At 40.3% G+C, this 12921-nt stretch overlaps 1 protein-coding gene across 1 annotated transcript in view; it reads right to left on the bottom strand.

The window, feature by feature from the left end:
- Window positions 1–10905, bottom strand: part of LOC106880484 (coatomer subunit beta) — a 208801-nt gene extending 197896 nt beyond the window's left edge. Inside the window, exon 1 of the mRNA XM_089365970.1 lies at window positions 10681–10905. The gene's annotated coding sequence lies outside the window, so the exon portion shown is untranslated. The remainder of the gene's footprint in view (window positions 1–10680) is intronic.
- Between the last annotated feature and the right edge of the window lie 2016 nt (window positions 10906–12921).

Below are 12921 nucleotides of genomic sequence, written 5' to 3'. Positions count from 1 at the left end.
TATAACAGAAAAGTCTCATTTTTCAATTGCATGTAACACGGGCAACGCCAGGTATCTCTGCTAGTCTTAATATATAAATCTGAAGTTGTGTGTCTGTGTGAAGCCTTTTTGAATGTTTATAGAAATCCACATTTTCCACTTTTTCGTAAAAATTTTTACATCAATGGAATTTTCTCAATGTGAACTTTCCAGTGCAGTAATTAGATTTTTAAAATTCCGTTTACTTTGTGTGATTTAAGGGAGATTTGGCTGCCGTTTCTAGCAACTTTTATATTTCATCCTTTCTACCTGGAACGCCATTCTTACACACACGCTCAACATAAAAATATAGAGAGTAAGAGGAAAAGAGGGAGAGGGAGAGAGGGAGAAAGAAAGTGATACATACAACGTCATAGATTAAACTTTCATCTCAGTATTCTTTACCTATTTTTCATAACATAGATACGTAAAAACACACACAATCACACATACATGACCTGTGACAACAACATACACATTGCTCTCAATCTCTATTCATTTCTCCCCCTCTTCCTCTCTCGCTCTCTCAAACGTATACACGTGCAAGTAAACACAATCATTCACATCGTGGTATATTTACAAAACATTGATGGCATAACTACAGAGTTGTATCCCCCAACTTTAGAAGGTCATAACTTTCATAAAAATGAATATTTTTTTATGAAATTTTCTATGCATATATCATTTATTATGTAGATTCCAAATATACAAAAATTTTCGGTGAAAGTGTTTTGGAAGGGGGTGGGGTACAATATTCGGAAATTCCACTTAAATTCCTCTTAACTTCCAGGAAAATGAATATTTTTTCATGAAATTTTGTACAAATGTACCTTGATGTATGTACATTTCAAGCATGTAGGAATTGTGAAGGAAACGACTGCAGGTTATTTTTGAGAAGTGTTCCCCACTCGGTGGTGCTTCGGAGCAAGTCGTCCATATTTGTTTCATTTTTCTCTATTACGTGCTTATGTGCATCCTTAGATTTCTAATGAAGTAATAGGCAGTGAAGAGAAGCAGTCATAAGAAAACTTTTAACTACCCCTATTCCTTTCTCTCCCCCTCTCTACCTCTTCCTCTCTCGCTCTCTCAAAAGCATACACGTGCAAGTACACAATCATTCAGTAAAATATAACTCATGTTCGTCAATGTTTTGTAAATTTACCACAATTTTCACTAGGGTGTTAGGGTCAGGGTTAAGGATTAATGTTACGGTTATGTTTTTTAGGGTTAGGGTTAGGGTTTAGGGTTAGTGTTAGGATTAGGTTTAGGATTAGGGTTGGGTAATCATGCGGGTGTTAATATGAAAAATTACTGATATGTGAAAAGTACCGACCCTGCCATCTATTATAACTTTTGTTGTTCTGTTTAATATATACATAGATTATGCCTCCAAAGAAGAGAGTTTGCTGAGGAAAGACAGCAACCGGTTTAAAATGACAGCCACAGATTGCAGCAATTCACCACATTCCAGTAGCTACTTTGAACATAATGCAAAATGTTGCATCAACACCTTCTGCCCAATCTGATAGAATTCTGGCAAAACTGTTTAGCAACAGATCGCCAGCAATTGCTTCATCACAAATTGCCATCCTAGCTCCTGTGAAAAGGGATTACCCTGCTATGTATAATCAGGGCAGCGCAAAAAGTTGTTTTGCACAAGCATTTCTATAGCCAATTACACGGATGAAATTTACGTATGCTTAATAATTTTAAGCAAAACAGCCTTCAGACTTTCCCTATTAATTTCATCGTCTTTCGAATTATGAACATATTTACATCATAAGGGTTTTTTCGTTGTAAGGCTTTCTTTTTTTAGTTGATTTTCAGCTAGCAAGACTTATCGTAGATGGCATAAGTCACACCCGAACAAGGTTAGGTTATACTGCTAATATATAATAAACGTGAAGTTGTGTGTCGGTGTGAAGCCTTTTTAAAAGTTTATAGAAATCCACATTTTCCACTTTTTCGTAAAACTTTTTATATCAATGGAATTTTCTCGATGTGAACTTTCCAGTGCAGTAATTAGATTTTTAAAATTCCGTTTACTTTGTGTGATTTAAGGGAGATTTGGCTGTTGTTTCTAGCAACTTTTATATTTCTTCCCTTCTACCTGTAACGGCGTTCTTATACACATATATCACACATTCTCTATTCCTTTCTCCCCCTCTTCCTCTCTCACTCTCTCAAGCGCATACACGTCCAAGTACACACAATCATTCACTAAAATATAACTCATGTTTGTCAATGTGGCATAACTACAGATTGTACCCCGCAACTTTGGAAGGTCATAACTTTCAGAAAAATTAATATTTTTTAATGAAATTTTCTATGCATATATTATTTATTATGTAGATTCCGAACATACAAAAATTTTTGGTGAAAGTGTTTGGAGGGGGGGGGACAATTTTTGAGAAGTGTTCCCCACTCGGTGGTGTTTCGGAGCAAGTCGTCTATATCTGTTTCTTTTTTCTCTATTATGTGCGTATGTGCATCCGTACATTTCTACTTTACACTGTCCGACTGGAAACCCTGAAACATCACAATTTTCACTTTCATTTTATTCTCTACCCGAGATCACACTAAAATTTATTTTGTTACCACTTTGGAAATTATAACACTAAAATTTATTCTGTTGCCACTTTGGAAATTATCACACTAAAATTAAATTTATTCTGTTGCCACTTTGGAAGGTTTCAAGATGAATATCATGCAATGTCCTCCGTTTCGCCTGTTGGATTTGTTTGAACTCAGCTGTGACCAGGACCATCTAATTGAATGGCTGAAAACATATGGACTTTTAGCAGAAGCTCATGTCTGTGACTGTGGCCACAATTGTTCGTTTGTGAAATTTCCGCGACTTCAAGATGGGTATAGTTGGAAGTGCACTGCTCGACAGTGTCGATAACGCTTTTCCATTAGAAAAGGATCATTTTTCCAAAATAGTAATTTATCTTTAAGAACAATACTGCTCTTTCTGTATTGGTGGTCCATTGATGAACCCTTGCAGAAAATTATGCATGAGCTAAAAATTGCAAGTTGGTCCACTGTGGTGGATTGGGCCAATTTCTGCCAAGATATTCTGGCACAACACCTAATTGATAATCCATTAATGATTGATGGCCCTGATGTCATGGTTGCCATCGATGAGTCTAAATTTATGCACCGAAAGTATCGGCGGGGTGCACACTACAACGGCACTTGGGTGTTGGGTGGGGTTGAATTGGACAATCCCACCAATTGCTTATTTATATGCCCGGATAATAGCCGGTCCATGGATTCCTTGGAATCCATTATCCGGCAACATGTCCATCCAGGGAGCATCATTTTCACAGATGAATGGGCACATTATCATAATTTGCAGCAGCAAGGGTTCCTGCATTTAATGGTAAACCACTCAGTTTCATTTGTTGATGAAGCCACAGGTGTACACACAAATCATGTAGAAGGAATGCGGGTGCATGCTAAGCGCAAATATTGGCAACTTTATGGTACCTCATCTGAGCTGTTTCCCACGTATTTAATAGAATTCATGTGGCGGAAGAGGTACTCCATTAGACAATTTGAGCACCTCTTTGCTCAAATTGTTGAGCAATACACATTTTAAATACATATATACATAACATATTTTTTTTTAAACAAACATTCTTAACTAATACAAAATTTCACATAAGATCAATGAAGAACAAACCCGTACTGAAACAGTGACTAAACTTATGTTATTTTGTTGGGATTAATCAACCTTTAAAGTGAAAAAAACAAAACCAACTTATACGACAGGTATGTAAAATATATTTGTGTACTTTTTTCTGTTTATTCTTAATTTTCGTGTTTTTGCAAGAGTGAAAAAAAAGTTTCAGAAAGCTAACATTTTAAAATTCTTGGGGAAGGGACAGGGTGCCTGCCCCGAGTCTGCCCTTTATAGTTTCTATATTTAACCATGCGTGTATATTCCTATTTTTGCTTCTGTTCTCTTCTACTTCTCTACTAGAAACGTTTACTTCTCTTTACTCTCTTTTACTCTTTTACTTGTTTCAGTCATTAGACTGCGGCCATGCTGGAGCACTGCCTTTAGTTGAGCAAATCGACCCCAGGACTTATTCTTTGGAAGCCTAGTACTTATTCTATCGGTCTCTTTTGCTGAACCGCTAAGTTACAGGGACGTAAACACACCAGCATCAGTTGTCAACGATGTTGGGGGGACAAACACAGACACACATGCTCTCCAAGACATGAACAATAGCTAGGTCATTTTTTTATTTTTATTTATTATCCCTTCTGATGCGCTCCCCTTTCCCCATCCCAACAACGTTTCTCTAACTATACATTTCTGTCTTAAATTCATGATTATTTACGTATCTCTATTCCCTATCTCACTCGTGTTATCGTCTTCGCCTCTACTTTCTTGAAGTTTTGCTCCTTAGCCCAAACCTGACTAAAATTTGTCTCTCCCCCACTTTAAAAATTACGATTTTAACTCTCATTTCTGTTACTGATTTAAGCATTTAATCTCACGGTTTAAACACTGCTGTGTTTCTTTCAACTTTTTTTCTAAAAACCCAACGACTTTTGACCAGCATGATCTACTGCTGCCTGTTCTCTCTCTATCTATCTCTCTCTCTCTCTCTCTCTGAATCACTGCTTTCTTCCCCCACTTCCTCTTCGACTTGTACATGCCCCCAAACATATAACCAGTTCACTTTCCTACTTCATCCCAATTCGTATTAGAATTTCTATGCTGATAGAACCCACGACAAAGCTCTCTTAGCCCACGGTACGCCCGCCCTCCCACCCCCTCCACCAGTACCGGAAGTTTTAGATCATCTTCCACGAACACTGCCAGTGACCTTATACTCACCCTCTTATCGTCCTTATAGCGCATAAAGATTGGGTAGTATATGAAGGTCGTAGGTATTGTTTTGTTTATGAATTCTGCCAAATGCAAGCTTTCTTTTCAGGTACACGACACTGCTTACCCCCATCCCAGGGTCACACAGGCCCACTCCTCTGACACCCACTACTCCCACACTGTCAGGATTGGCACTCTCAACGTCGGCACGCTGAAAGGTAGGTCTGGTGAGATTGTTGAGATGCTTGAACGGCGACGCGTAGATCTGTGCTGCATCCAAGAAGTAAGATGGAGAGGAGGTTCTGCGAGGTTCCTTACAGGCAAAGAACACAGGTACAAGATTTTCTGGGCAGGAAAAACTGACGGGGTCGGGAGCGTAGGAATACTTCTAGCAGAGAAATGGGTTGATAAGGTAATCGAGGTAGTTAGAGTATGTGACAGAGTACTTAAGATTAGACTAGTGCTTCATCATAGGCTAGCTACTGTCATCTCAGCCTATGCCCCTCAACCGGGGCTACCGGATGGTCTGAAAGACCAATTCTATGACACCCTCTTGCAAACTACCTCGTCGACAAGTGACAAGGACCTTCTCTTTGTGGCTGGTGACTTCAATGGTCATGTCGGACGTTGTGCTGGAGGCTTCCATGGCATACATGGAGGCTATGGCTTCCGTTCCCGCAATGAGGAGGGAACCAGACTGCTGGAGTTCTGTGATGCAACCGATCTTATGGTTTGCAATACCAACTTCAGGAAACCTGCCTGTCACCTAGTCACCTACTGATCCGGCAGACACTCTAGCCAAATTGACTACATCCTCGCCAGAAATAGAGAAAGAGGGCGGCTTATAAATGCCAAAACCCTCCCTGGCGAAGAATGTACACCCCAACATAGATTAGTAGTCAGCGACTTCGAGATCAAGGCAATATAGGTGCCCAGAAGTAGACCGGCTTGGAGGAGAAGGGTATGGAAGCTTGAAGACCCTGCAAATGGACAGAGACTTAGAGACAAGTTACTTGAAGCATTTGACGAAATAGAAGGGGATATAGCATCATACAACGTGGAAGACAATTGCAGATTTCTGCAGGACAACCTGTTGAGAGCCACCGACCAGATCTGTGGCTGGTGTAAAGTCCCCTCTCGACCCAGAGTAAAGTGGTGGTGGAACAAGGAGGTAGACAGGGCTCTTAGACAAAAGAAACAGGCTTGGAAGGACTGGAAGAACAGTGGTAGCAGGGAATTGTACCAATCTGCCAGAAGGGAAGCTAGGCGACAGGTTTATTTAGCCAGAGGGGAAGCAGATAAGAGAAGATTTGCCAATGCTCTGCACAGTGAGGACCAAAGACTCGAGGTATTTCGTGTTGCAAGACAGTGTAGGAGAGAGAATAGTGATGTCGTAGGAGAGAAATGTGTTCGCATGGATGATGGTACGCTTGCACTAAATGAGGCTGCAAAGAAAGAGGTCTGGAGATGCCACTACGATACATTGCTTAATAAAGAGAATAAATGGGAGAAAGAGAGCCTGCCGTATGTCGACCCAACAGAGGGACCAGCTATCCGAGTTGACAGTACCAGGGTAGATAAAGCAATTAAGAGTATGAAGACAGGGAAAGCCCCCGGCCCATCAGGAATCACTGCAGAGATGCTCAAAATATCTGGCAGTGTTGGCTACAGCCTAGTCACCCGTATTACGAACCAGGTGATACACGAAGGAGTCATACCCAATGACTGGTGTAGCAGCACCATAGTCAACTGCTACAAAGGTAAAGGCGACGCTTTAGATACAAATAATTACAGAGGCATCAAGCTGTTAGATCAGGTTATGAAAGTTACGGAGAGGGTCATAGCCCAACTAATTAGGGAGCGAATCAATTTAGATGAGATGCAGTTTGGGTTCGTGCCAGGTAAAAGCAGCACTGATGCCATATTTTTAGTAAGACAGCTGCAGGAGAAATACCTAGCCAAGGATAAACCTCTGTACCTGGCTTTCGTTGACATGGAGAAAGCCTTTGACAGGGTCCCCCGATCCCTTATCTGGTGGTCAATGAGGAAACTTGGGATAGAAGAATGGTTAGTGAGAGCTGTGCGAGCCATGTACAGAGATGCTGCCAGTAAGGTGAAGGTTGGAAATGAGTACAGTAATGAATTCCGGGTAGAAGTAGGGGTCCACCAAGGTTCCGTCCTCAGCCCCCTCCTATTTATCATAGTCCTCCAGGCGATCACGGAGGAATTCAAGACAGGTTGCCCCTGGGAGCTACTCTATGCTGATGACCTTGCACTAATTGCGGAGTCACTATCAGAACTAGAGGAGAAGTTTCAGGTGTGGAAGCAAGGACTAGAATCGAAGGGCCTTAGAGTCAACCTAGCAAAAACCAAAATCCTAATAAGTAGGAAGGTAGATAAAACACAAACCCCTTCAGGTAGATGGCCCTGCTCAGTATGTAGAAAAGGAGTAGGTAGTAACTCTATAAGATGTACCAGGTGCAAGCTATGGACACATAAGAGGTGCAGCAATATCAAAGGCAGGTTAACTAGGAAATTAAGAATAACTGCAAGAATAAGAATAGCCTGGGCGAAGTTTAGAGAGTTCTTACCTCTGCTGGTGACAAGGGGACTCTCACTCAGAGTAAAAGGCAGACTGTATGACGCATGTGTACGAACAGCCACTGCTACATGGCAGTGAAACATGGGCTGTGACTGCTGAGGACATGCGTAAGCTCGCAAGGAATGAAGCCAGTATGCTCCGTTGGATGTGTAATGTCAGTGTGCATACCCGTCAGAGTGTAAGTATCTTGAGAGAAAAGCTGAACATAAGGAGCATCAGTTGTGGTGTGCAAGAGAGAAGATTGCGCTGGTATGGACATGTGGTGAGAATGGATGAGGATAGCTGCGTGAAAAAGTGCCACACCCTAACAGTTGAGGGAACCCGTGGAAGAGTTAGGCCCAGGAAGACCTGGGCTGAGGTGGTGAGGCAAAACCTTCGAACATTGGGCCTCACTGAAGCGATGACTTCTGACCGAGACCTGTTGAGGCAAGTGAAATCGAAATCGAGTTAATTGGATACTAAACTCCACTTGCGAAGACATGTTGAGGCAACTGAAATCGAAATAGAGTAAATTCGACGACTGGCACCCATGCCAACATCGTCTCCTTCATTGGATCACGAAACTCAGCTTGCGAAGACTTACTGGCGAAATCGAAATCGTGATGGCACCTGTGCCCAGCGTCGCCTTTCTGGCACTTGTGCCCGCGGCATGTGTAAGGACTTTCGAGCGAGATCGTTGCCAGTGACCCTAGACTAGCTCTTGTGCGGGTGGCACATAAAATACACCATTTTGAGCGTGGCCGTTGCCAGTACCGCCTGACTGGCCTTCGTGCCGATGGCACGTAAAAGCACCCACTACACTCTCTGAGTGGTTGGCGTTTAGGAAGGGCATCCAGCTGTAGAAACACTGCCAAATGCTGTGCGTGAGAAGACCCAGCAAGCCAAGTGAGACCTAAATCTAAGGCCTCAGCCAGTCCACTTAGGCGTACCTTCCTTCATTGGACACTAAACTCCACTTGCGAAGACCTGTTGAGGCAAGTGAAATCGAAATACAACTTTTTCCGGTGAAAGTGTTTTGGAATGGGGGTGGGGGACAATTTTCGGAAATTCCAACAGAGTCCACTTAAATTCTTCTTAACTTCCAATACCTTGATGTATGTACATTTCAAGCATGTAGGAATTTTGAAGGAAACAACTGCAGGTTATTTTTGAGAAGCGTTCCCCACTCGGTGGTGTTTCGGAGCAATTCGTCCATATTTGTTTCATTTTCTCTATTATGTGCAACCGTAGATTTCTAGACAGTGAAGAGAAGCCGTCATAAGAAAACTTTCGTTAAAAATAACATGCACACGATTTTTTTTTTCTCAATAGAAGTAAATTCCAAAGTAAACGTTTCTAGTAGAGAAGTAGAAGAGAACAGGGGCAAAAATAGGAATATACACGCACGGTTAAATATAGAAACTATCACAGTGTCGCTTCCCGAAGAATGTTAAAATATTAGCTTTCCGAAACTTTTTTTTCAATCTTGCAAAAACACGAAGATTAAGATAAACAGAAAAAGTACACAAATATATTTTACATACCTGTCGTATACGTCGGTTTTGCTTTTTTCACTTTAAAGGTGGTCATGTTATTTTGTTGGGATTAATCTCGTTCAGGCACAAAATTTGACATAATAGTATATATTAGTTATAAACTGACTTTTAAGAAAAAGATTGTGAAACGGTCTTTGTACAATTCGCAGGGTATATTGTCGAGCCCCTTGTATCATTAATAATGTCTGGTTAAAGTAAGTTACCGCCCCTTGTATCGTCCGACATGTTTGTTTATATTCGCGAGTGCCCATTTTCTGTTTGTTTTATTTTTTAGTATAAAATATTTAGAAATAGATGAATCTTCCTAATTGTTTGCATACTTCATTTATTTTGCATATATTTCTCATTTTCCTAACTTTTTTTTTACAAATAAGCGTCATTTTCTTAGAGAGGTGCGCTTCTAAAAAAGCGCCCCCCCCCCCCACTTCATAGCATATATATGCTAGTAACGGAACACATGGCAGAACGTAACCTGACCCTCCCCCCACTTTTTTTTTCATTTTTACGAAAACCCCTGTTTTCGTCTATGGAGATTCCGGTTCTGAAAAAAATTGGCAAAAATTACAACCTCAAAATTTCAATCCCACTGACCCTCTTTTTTTTTTTTTTTCAGAAATGTTTTTGGGCGAAATATGTAGAAAAATACGGAGATTATGATTCTTCAAAAAAAAAAATTGTTTGTAAAATTTCAATTCTTCAAAATAAAAAAAAAAAAAGAATTACCCCAACCTACTCCCGATTCTATGGCTTTCAAGCAGGCTATCCACATGCTAGAAATAACAGACACATCTTACACAAACTTTGTTTCCTTTTAACTTTCGGAAAAATTGATATTTTTTAATAAAATTTTCAACATATACGCTGCGATAAAATAGTGGAAGAAATACGTCATCAATCTATATATATATATATAAACATATACAAAACAATTCTTCTAAATTGCTTATAATCATATCGCTTTGATTGTCATCATCATTTTTATCATCATCATTACCTCAGCAGTTATTTTTGTGTTGTTATATTTAGGAACATTTTCATAAAAAAATATATAAATTATCATCATCTAACATCCATGTACCTCGCAGAACTACAAATGCTGTGGGGTGGGGTAAGCTTCATACCAGTGGACAAGGGAATAATCTATGAGAAGGAAGATATTCCGGGTTCAGTTCCATTGCATAGCACTTTGGGCAAGTGCCTTCTACTATAGCCTCGGGCCGACCAAAACCTTGTCAGTGGATTTGGTAGACGGAAACTAAAAAATAAACCTATCATATGCGTGTGTGGCTTTGTCCCGTACCACCGCTTAACAGCTGATGTTGGAGTGTTTACCTTCCCGTCACTTACCGGTTCGGCAAAAAGTTTGCGATAGAACAAGTATCAAGCTTAAATAAAATAAGTACTGGATCGATTCATTCGACTAAAGGCGGTGCCCCAGCATGGCTGCAGTCTGATGAATGAAACAAGTAAAAGATAATCGTATGAATTCCGGTGTGTTGAACAAATATTCGCAACACTTTTGTGAAAATTCCCAAAACTAAAAAATTCTAATACAAATGCAATTATCTATAATCCTATTATCGAGACCACGAAGACTGGGATATTGAGTTTACTTGCGACCTGCTCCTCACAAAGTAAACGTGGGTGTGTGTGTGTGTTAGAGAAAAGACGCAGCTTACCTTGATTCAAACAATCCAAATAACTGAAACAAAGACACATAAATATGTGTATATATATATATATATGTATATATTCGCCTTTACTCTTAGGCTTTCTTTTGTTTATCTCCACAGATTTATGCAGGGAGAGAAAACTAGAGGGTGGCGATATAAAGCGGTCAAAGCATAAAAACTAGACAACAAAATTCAATGAACGTGGCGTATTCCGTTTTCGCTGTTGAAATCACGTCCAAATCTCGTTCAATAAGTGATAGTCTCCAGAGTTACTGCCCTTCGCTGCGACGTGTCAGTTGTAAAATGAAATTTAGATACTTAAAATCAGAGGGTAGTTACAGGTTAATCCTACCCGTTGCCTCATAATTTCCTGAAAAATGCAATTTGAATAAGTTATCTGTACCTGGTTGATCAAACTTATTTCCAAACCTTGTAGTCTGATGTATTTGCCAATTTCGGTTTTACAGGAACTGGTCGAAAAAGATATATCTTTTATTATTTACTTATTTCAGACTGCATATCAGAAGCAGATGGAGCTGGTTTTCGTCATGAGCAGGTAGATATATCTAAAGATTAAAGTAAAAATGAAAACGCAAACCGTTTGGCATCACTTGAAAAAGCATTTAATTTAGATTGTGAATATAGATATACATAGTATACAGTGTATATCTATATTCTCCGTCTAAATTAGATGTTATATATATATATATAAAGATTCAAGTAAAAATGTAAAGGTAAACTGCTTTGCATCACTTGAAAAAACATATATATATATATATACTAGCAGAAGACATACATATTGCATATAAAGACATACACATTGCAATGTTTACTCTTTTACTTGTTTCAACAAACAAGCAGGCCACATAGAGAACATATCCTCCATCAGCTGCCACTTGTTTATCATTTTGTCCATGTTCTTTTGCAACGTCATATACCCAGATATGTATCTATATGTACATGTAGATGGAGGTATGTACATACATGTATATATATATATATATATATATATATATATATATATATGCATATACTCATATATTGGTTATATATATATATATATGTGTGTGTCTGTGTTTATCCCCCCACCAACATCGCTTGACAACCGATGCTGGTGTGTTTATGTCCCCGTAACTTAGTGGTTCGGCAAAAGAGTCCGATAGAATAAGTACTAGGTTTACAAAGAATAAGTCTTGGGGTTGATTTGCTCGACTAAAGGCGGTGCTCCAGCATAGCCACAGTCAAATGACTGAAACAAGTACAAGCGTAAACATTGCAATATGTATGTCTTTATAATTTTCCTCAAGCTTTTATGTGCGGGTGGCACATAAAATACACCATTTTGAGCATGGCCGTTGCCAGTACCGCCTGACTGGCCTTTGTGCCGGTGGCATGTAAAAGCAACCACTATACTCTGAGCGGTTGGCGTTAGGAAGGGCACATAGAGAACATATCCTTCATCAGCTGCCACCATTAAAACACCGGTGTTTCGAAGAGTTAGGGCAGTACGCAACGTTAAAATGGCTCTTCCCACGGACACAAATTAAATTTTTTTCGTGGAGGATAGTCGAAACGGTGAAATAAACAAACAAAAAGGCTGTACAGCCAGACGTGGAGAAGTGTGTATGTCATCATCATCATCATCACCGTTTAACGTCCGCTTTTCATGCTATCATGGGTTGGACGATTTGACTGAGGACTTGTGAAACCAGATGGCTACACCAGGCTCCAATCTGATTTGGCAGAGTTTCTACAGCTGGATGCCCTTCCTAACACCAACGGCTCAGAGAATGTAGTGGGTGCTTTTACGTGCCACCGGCACAAAGGCCAGTCAGGCGGGTACTGGCAACGGCCACGCTCAAAATGGTGTATTTTATGTGCCACCCGCACAATAGGCAGTCCAGGGGCACTGGCAACAATCTCGTTTGAAAAACCTTACACATGTCACGGGCACATGTGCCAGAAAGGCGACACTGGGCACAGGTGCCATCCCTATTTCGCTTTCGCTTGCCCCAATAAGTCTTCGCAAACTGAGTTTCGTGTCCAATGAAGGAGACGACGTTGGCATGGGTGCCAGTTGTCGAATTTAGTTCGATTTCGATTTCACTTGCCTCAACAAGTCTTCGCAAGCGGAGTTTAGTGTCCAATGAAGGAAAGGTATGCATAAGTGGGCTGGCTACACCCCTGGCAGAGGCCTTGAATTTAAGTCTCACTTGGCTTGCCGAGTCTTCTCACGCACAGCATATT

The sequence above is a fragment of the Octopus bimaculoides genome, chromosome 18 (assembly GCF_046866305.1).
Source record: "Octopus bimaculoides isolate indiv1 chromosome 18, ASM4686630v1, whole genome shotgun sequence".
NCBI classification, from domain to species: domain Eukaryota; kingdom Metazoa; phylum Mollusca; class Cephalopoda; order Octopoda; family Octopodidae; genus Octopus; species Octopus bimaculoides.
Note: the sequence above shows the minus strand (reverse complement) of the source record. Positions and strands in the feature narration are given on the sequence as shown.